The sequence below is a fragment of the Trichomycterus rosablanca genome, chromosome 5 (assembly GCF_030014385.1).
Source record: "Trichomycterus rosablanca isolate fTriRos1 chromosome 5, fTriRos1.hap1, whole genome shotgun sequence".
Taxonomy (NCBI): Eukaryota; Metazoa; Chordata; class Actinopteri; order Siluriformes; family Trichomycteridae; genus Trichomycterus; species Trichomycterus rosablanca.
Window position 1 is genome coordinate 49381018 of NC_085992.1, and position 8280 is coordinate 49389297.

Consider the following 8280-nt stretch of genomic DNA (forward strand, 5'->3'; position numbering starts at 1 on the left):
TCTCAGCACTGCAGTGACACTGACATGGTGGTGGTGTGTTAGTGTGTGTTGTGCTGGTATGCAATGCTGATGGAGTTTTTAAACACCTCACTGTCACTGCTGGACTGAGAATCGTCCACCAACCATAAACATCCAGCCAACAGTGCCCCGTGGGCAGCGTCCTGTGACCACTGATGAAGGTCTAGAAGATGACCGACTCAAACAGCAGCAATAGATGAGCGATCGTCTCTGACTTTACATCTACAAGGTGGATCAACTAGGTAGGAGTGTCTAATAGAGTGGACAGTGAGTGGACACAGTATTTAAAAACTCCAGCAGCGCTGCTGTGTCTGATCCACTCATACCAGCACAACACACACTAACACACCACCACCATGTCAGTGTCACTGCAGTGCTGAGAATGATCCACGCTCTGTGGTGGTCCTGTGGGGGTCCTGACCATTGAAGAAAAGCATGTTGAGAAACAGTTGGACTACAGTCAGTAATTGTAGAACTACAAAGTGCTTCTATATGGTAAGTGGAGCTGATAAAATGGACAGTGAGTGTAGAAACAAGGAGGTGGTTTTAATGTTATGGCTGATCGGTGTATTTATGTGATGTTTAACAGTATTTTACAATTAATATTAAATCCAGTAAGATACTGTTGTACTTCATTACAGTGTGGGCAAACACTTCTCTTTCAAAGAATCGTTCTTGGACAGTCATCATGACAGGCGCTTTCTTAAGAGCACTTAGGAACGTTAACCTTAATAAAGATGTTCTTACCGCCATTTACCGCTGCAGTATTGAGAGCATAATTACTGACTACTCTGAGCATGGTACATCAGCTGAACCACTATGCAGAGGAGCGGGTATTCAGCAGTGCACAGGAAATCATCGAGACTGTTGCAGACAGATAAAATCGAAATCAGCTTCAGATAACATCCCTCTGAACATCTCTGAACATCTTTTATCATCTAAAAACCATTACAGCAGGCTACCAGACTCAGGAACATTCACCCAGCTCTAATTCGTCACAGAAGTGTAAATGACTTTTGCCAAGAGCACTGACCAAACCTCATACACAATCTGGATAGTCAATTTTATCCATAAAAAAGACCTGGAATGCTGATTCATCTGACCACAATACACGTTATCACTGTGTGATGGTCCATCCTAGATGCCTCAGAGCCCAGAGAAGTGGTTAACATAAGGCTTCTTTTTTACACAGTAAAGTGTTAAGTATGATTTGTGCAGTAACTCTGTATTGTAGAGCTTGATGAAGGTTTGATAAACTAATCCCTCACCCATGTGGTTATATCAGCTAGTGTTGAGTGGAGGTTCTTGATGCGGCGCCGTCTGAGGGATGGAAGATCACGAGCGTTCAGATTAAGTTTGCACCCTTGGCCTTTACACACTGAAATTCCTCCTGATTCCTTGAATAGTTTAATGATATTCTGCACTGTAGAGGGAGAACATGCAAATCCCTTCCAATCTTTCTTTGAGGTTCATTGTTTTTAAACATTTCAATCATTTTCTCTCACATTTGTGGACAAACTGGATCCTCTGATCATCTTTACTCATCAGAGACTCTCAGCCTTTCCTGGATGCTGCTTTTGTACCAAACCATGATCACAATCACCTGTTTAAAATCACATCATCATTTTGTTTCTCACCTCATTACTAGCCCTAAATTGCCCCCGTCCCAACTTTTTTTGGAACGTGTTGCAGGTCTGAAATGCAGGAATGGATGTTTATTAATAAATGAAATGAAGTTGAGCAGATAAAAGATGAAATATCTCAGGTTCATCCTGTCTGACATCAAATAAAACTCAAAGTAAATGTAAGAAACTCTGTGTTTTTATTTTAATTGCATTGTCCATGCTGTCCCAACTTTTTCTGATCCAGGGTTGTACAAAGATTGATAATTAAACACATGAATTAATTAATGCAGTGAATTAATTTATAAGTGTACACTAAATATTTCCCATTTGGATTGGTATTACTTTGCCTTTCTTGCTTTTATATTCATTTATGATGTAAATAAACCTGCTGCATGTGAACTCACGTCCTCCTGATGAATCTGTTTTTTATCAGAGCACAAATATTGTTTTTTAACAGACTGTAAATATTGTGTTACTGTCTTGGTATTTCATCCACTGATCATTTATTGTCGGGCTGAACCGCCATGCTCGGGTCTCAGCTGTGAAATACTGCAGCACCATTCTCTCTCTCTCTCTCTCTCTCTCTCTCTCTCTCTCTCTCTCTGGTCCCTCGCTGCTGCCTGCTGCCTACGAGGTATGTGGTCCTTGTAACCAATATGCTTCATTTCTCCAGGCTTTTTGGTCCATGCTGACTTTTCTTGCCTGGTTTAGGTCCAACTGTAGGTTATTTAAATCTTCTTTGATTTGCTTGGTCCACATTGGATTTTCCATTGGATGGGCTGTTCGACTCACATCCGTTCTACACACGTGTCCAAACCATCTCAATCTTCACTGTTTCTTCATTCGTTCCTCAATAGTCAGTTGCTGATGACATCTGGCTCTGATGATATTGTTGGCTATATGGTTACAAATCAAAGGGTGTGTCTGAAAATCTCTCTCTCTCTCTCTACATAGGCGAATTTACGTCATCCTACACTCCCGAAAAGAGGGCGTGTCTAAATTCTTAGAATCCTTAAAATGCTCCTACTGAGGCGCCTTAATTCTGAGTGATGATCTGACTGAATAACGAGGGAGCGTCCGACGCCTCCTCAGCGCTGAAGCCAATCCCAGCATTCAGTGCGGCACGGCTTTTCTCACAAAAATTGACAAACATGGCGGAGCAACCAACAGAGTTCTGTTCAAATGTAAATAAATTCTCGTTGAAGTTTAATTTATGGGCGGCACGGTGGCTAAGTGGGTAGCACTGTCGGCTAACAGCAAGAAGGTCCTGGGTTTGATCCCCAGGTGGGGCGCTCCGGGTCCTTTCTGTGTGGAGTTTGCATGTTCTCCCCGTGTCCGCGTGGGTTTCCTCCGGGAGCTCCGGTTTCCTCCCACAGTCCAAAGACATGCAGTCAGGTTAATTGGAGACACTGACTTGCCCTATAGGTGAATGTGTGTGTGTGTGTGTGTGTGTGTGTGTCTGCCCTGCGGTGGACTGGCGCCCCGTCCAGGGTGTAACTGTGTGCCTTGCGCCCATTGAACAGCTGGGATAGGCTCCAGGCCCCCCCTTCCCCCCCAACCCTAATTGGATAAGCAGTGAAGAAAGTGAGTGAGTAAGTGAGTGGTTAATTTGTATAAAGTTGCAGGAGTGTCGTTTATTTGTAAATTCGGGCTCGTCAGGGACAGTTTAACCGTTTTCGGTTCACAGAGGGCGACGTTAGCGGGTCGTGCCGCCTTAGACCATAACTGTGTTAGCTTAGTAAGCTAAAACTGTGGTGATGTAATCGTCAAATAGGATCTGTCGGTTCCCAGCAGTTGTTTATAGAGCAGGCACCTTTACAGATTTTTCACCGAGTGCTCTGTTTCTCATTATGTACATATTCAAATCTGTGTACAGTCACTTTACACACACACACACACACACACACACACACACACACACACACACATAATTTATCTTATTTTTCAGTTCCTGCTTTACCTTTGTGGATTTCTTGTCAGATTGTACTGTTTCTTCCCTTGTTTGTTTGTTTATTAGGATTTTAACGTGATGTTTTACACTTTGGTTACATTCATGACAGGAACGGTGGTTACTCATTACACAAGATTCATCAGTTCACACGTTTATATCGAACACAGTCATGGACAATTTAGTGTCTCCAATTCACCTCACTTGCACGTCTTTGGACTGTGGGAGGAAACCGGAGCTCCCGGAGGAAACCCACGCAGGCACGGGGAGAACATACAAACTCCACACAGAAAGGACCCGGACCGCCCCACCTGGGGATCGAACCCAGGACTTTCTTGCTGTGAGGAGACAGTGCTACCCACTTAGCCACCATGCAGCCTTTCTTCCTTTGTAAAGTAAATATCCTAATGTATAGTACTTCTCTTTATCTCTTTTAGTAGAGTCAAACTAAATTTAATTGTACAAGTCTAATGACAGTAAAGATTCTGCTCTGTTCTATTCTGTTCTGTGCTAGGAATCGCAGGACCCCCACCCTTCCTCTTTTTTCCCAATGTAGATTCTTTCTCCCCCCATGTTCAGTTTATGGTTATGGCCCTGAAATAATAAAACCTAACGACTTCCTGTCTGATTGCTCATGTCACTGCATCATTTGGCTCACTAAATGATTTCAGATTATTAAAAAAAATTCTGTAAAGCGTAATTTCATTTCATTTGTTTAATGAGCAAGATTATCAAACATCTATATTACTGTAGAGAAATTAACTGCTCCCTTAGACCCTAATTTTTCTCACTGCTTAACCTGATGGGTAATTTTAATTTGCTTACGTTTTGTTTTATTGCTCTATATTTTCCATTCATTTCAGTTTGATTGCTGTCTGTTATTATTTATTTATTTATTTATGTTGATTACTTTCTGTGCTGTTTTAGGCCCGTAGTTCTACAGTGTCCTTGAGTTTCATGAAACGTGCATATAAATAAACATTTATTATTATTATTATTATTATTATTATTATTATTATTATTATTATTATTATTATTATTATTATTATTATTATTATTATTATTATTATTAGCTTAAAAAGAGCAATGGCAGGCCGCTCAGGTGGCGCAGCGGTAAAAACACACGCTGAAACCACAGCTGGGATCTCGAATACACCGTATCGAATCTCAGCTCTGCCTGCCGGCTGGGCTGAGCAGCCACATGAACAACGATTGGCCTGTTGTTCAAATATGGGCGGGATTATACCGGATGATGTCTCTCTCATAACTAATGCAATTACAACCTCTGCTGGCTGATTGATGGCACCTGAACAGAGACGGGAAAATAGTGCTGTCAGTCAAAGTGTCACTCGTCAAAGTGTAGGTGATAAGATGCATACGGCTGCTGCCCATGTGTCGGAGGGGGCGTGGGTTAGCTTCGTTCTCCTCAATCAGAGCGGGGATCGGCATTGGTGGAGAGGAAGCATAACGCAAAAAAGAAAAAAGAGCAACGACTGCCACTAATGCTTCCTATAATTTGATATTAATCTTTCACATCACTGTGAAGGAATATTAGTCTACTAGTCATTTTCACAACATTTCTACTGGGTTTAAGTCAGGACTTTGAGAAGGACCACTCAATCTGGAGTGGAAATTATCCGTTCCTGTTAGGAGTTGGGATATATCAGGCAGCAAGTGAACATTTTATCCTCAAATTTGATGTTGGAAGCAGGAAAAATGGGTGAGCGTGAGGATTTGAGCGAGTTTGACGAGGGCTAAATTGTGATGGCTAGACGACTGGGTCAGAGCATCTCCAAAACTGCAGCTCTTGTGGGGTGTTCCCGTTCTGCAGTGGTCAGTATCTATCAAAAGTGGTCCAAGGAAGGAACAGTGGTAAACCGGGGACAGGGTCATGGGCGGCCATGGCTCATTGGTGCACATGGGGAGCGAAGGCATCCAACAGACGAGCTACTGTCGCTCAAACTGATGAAGAAGTTAATGCTGGTTCTGATAGAAAGGTGTCAGAATACACAGAGCATCATAGTTTGTTGGGAACCAATACAATATTAGGAAGGGGGTCATAATGTTATGCCTGTTCGGTGTACAAGCTCCACACAGAAAGGACCCAGACCGATCCACCTGGAAATCAAACCCAGGCTTTTCTTGCTGTGAGGCGACTCTTGTATTTCTTGTCGTGTTACAGCAGTACTTAAATTTTTCCGGCTGTTGTTATTATTTATTTCCTGAACAGTAATACGTTGCAGTAATGTTCATGCTTGTCTTCGGCACCGTGCTGCCCTGCCAGTGTGTGAAAACAACAATTTGTCACACACTCAATTAACATCGAAGGCATTTCAGCAGGCTGAAAATTACACCCCAAGGTCCTGGTGGTGAAAGCAGAACCAACATAAATAATAGATCACTGTAATAATCACCTGAGGAAAAATCGAACGTCCTCGCGGTCTTACGGCTACACTTTAACGTCTGTTTTTCACCAGGTGGAGATAATCTGCACTAAAGAGGTCGTAATATGGTACAGTCGCATCGTATAAAACTAAATCTGTCACTGCACTTCAAACACACACACACACAGAGACTGATAACCAGGCTCTCAGGGCTCACATTCCCAGACCTTCATGATAAACATTTGGTGTATGAGCCATAAGAGTCAATTCACTTTATACATTTAATATATTTAGATATCTTTAGAAACCTGACCTTAAATAATGCTTTGAGATATTTCGAGATTACTGACTGTAGTCCATCTGTTTCTCTGCATGCTTTGTTAGCCCCCTTTCACCCTGTTCTTCAATGGTCAGGACCCCCACAGGACCACCACAGAGCAGGTATTATTTGGGTGGTGGATGATTCTCAGCACTGCAGTGACACTGACATGGTGGTGGTGTGTTAGTGTGTGTTGTGCTGGTATGAGTGGATCAGACACAGCAGTGCTGCTGGAGTTTTTAAATACCGTGTCCACTCACTGTCCACTCTATTAGACACTCCTGCCTAGTCGGTCCACCTTGTAGATGTAAAGTCAGAGACGATCGCTCATCTATTGCTGCTGTTTGAGTTGGTCATCTTCTAGACCTTCATCAGTGGTCACAGGACGCTGCCCACGGGGCGCTGTCGGCTGGATATTTTTGGTTGGTGGACTATTCTCAGTCCAGCAGTGACAGTGAGGTGTTTAAAAACTTCATCAGTGCTGCTGTGTCTGATCCACTCATACCAGCACAACACACACTAACACACCACCACCATGTCAGTGTCACTGCAGTGCTGAGAATGATCCACCACCTAAATAATACCTGCTCTGTGGTGGTCCTGACCATTGAAGAACAGGGTGAAAGAGGGTAACAAAGCATGTAGAGAAACAGATGGACTACAGTCAGTAATTGTAGAACTACAAAGTGCTTCTATATGGTAAGTGGAGCTGATAAAATAGACAGTGAGTGTAGAAACAAGGAGGTGGTTTTAATGTTATGGCTGATCTGTGTATATTCATTTATTCATTCATTCATTAATTGTCTATTTTTTACCACAGTTGTATCCTATTCAGAACCGTGGTGGGTACAATTCACTGGGTGAAAGGTAGGAAACACCCTGCACAGGTCACCAGTCCATCACAGGGCAAAACGCACACACGCACACTTACACACACTCACACACATACGCCGGGCATTTTTAGTACCTCCAATTCACCTGACTGCACGTCTTTCCACTGTGGGAGGAAACCGGAGCTCCCGGAGGAAACACACACAGACACGGGGAGAACATGCAAACCCCACACAGAAAGGACCCAGACCGCTCCACCTGGGAATCAAACCCAGGACCTTCTTCGTAAGGCTGTAAGGTGACAGTGCTACTCACTGTGGCACTGTGTCGTCCAAGAATGCCACTTGTTCTCCTCGTATCTGTGTGGGTTTCCTCCGGGAGCTCCGGTTTCCTCCTACAGTCCAAAGACATTCAGTCAGGTTAACTGGAGATACTAAATTGCTCTAAGTGTGAATGTGTGTGTGTTTTCACCCACCGTGACCCTGACCAGGATAAAGCTTTGGTAAAACAGATAATAAATGAATAAATTAACGATACCATCCTTCATGATTCCCTCGATATTCAATCAGATCATCACTCAGAATTGAGGCGCCTCAGTAGGAGCATTTTAAGGGATCTAAGAATTTAGACACGTCCTCTTCTCGGAAGTGTAGGATGATGTAAAATGCATCTGTGTAGAGAGATCAGTAGGGTTTCACACAGACCTGTGTCATTACTGGTAAAGGTAATGGCTAACGACTACGTTTTTTTAGTATCGGGCTGAATGGCTGCCTCTGTGCACACCAGTCCCATAACTAATATACCGCACTGCACGGCGTGGCCAGAGAGAACGCAGATCCCGCCGGGCTTTCTGATCAGAATCACATTTTACCTTATACATTATATTTACATTGTAGTTTCTTCACCTCCTAACATCCTGGCGATGAACTGTTACTGGTAGTGATGCTGCGAGATAATTTTTTATCTGTGACCAGAAAATATGACGATAAGATGAGCTGCTCAGGGACGGCAGGGTTTAATCTATTTAGGAGGATAAATATGCTGGGCCGCTCGCCCTGCAGCTCCTGTTTGTTTATGAGATTCTGTTTTTCTGTTTTTCTTATTCACTGGGGGGGGATGGGGGGGGGCTGCACTCATATTAATCTGAGTAAGTTC